The sequence below is a fragment of the Bison bison genome, unplaced genomic scaffold (assembly GCF_000754665.1).
Source record: "Bison bison bison isolate TAMUID 2011002044 unplaced genomic scaffold, Bison_UMD1.0 scf7180017863322, whole genome shotgun sequence".
NCBI lineage: Eukaryota > Metazoa > Chordata > Mammalia > Artiodactyla > Bovidae > Bison > Bison bison.
The window spans coordinates 14,498-14,892 of NW_011493894.1; positions in this window are offsets into that span (position 1 = coordinate 14,498).

Consider the following 395-nt stretch of genomic DNA (forward strand, 5'->3'; position numbering starts at 1 on the left):
CTGGAGGATCGAGAGGAGCTATTCCTCCTTCAAAGTCAGGAGGAGCAGTGCTGAAAAGATAACACTTATCTAAGATAAGGAGCAGTGGCTGTGCTTTGCTGGAGCAGCCGTGAAGAGATACCCCAAGTACAAGGTTAGAGAAAACCAAGCAAGATTTTTGCAAGAGGCCATCAGAGGGCAGACACATTGAAACCATAATCACAGAAAACTAGTCAATCTAATCACATGGACCACAGCCTTGTCTAACTCCATGAAACTAAGCAATGCCCTGTGGGACCACCAAGATGGGTGGGCCATGGTGGACAGGTCTGACAAATGTGGTTCACTGGAGAAGGGAACAGCAAACCACTTCAGTATTGAACAGTATGAAAAGGCAAAATAATAGGATACTGAAG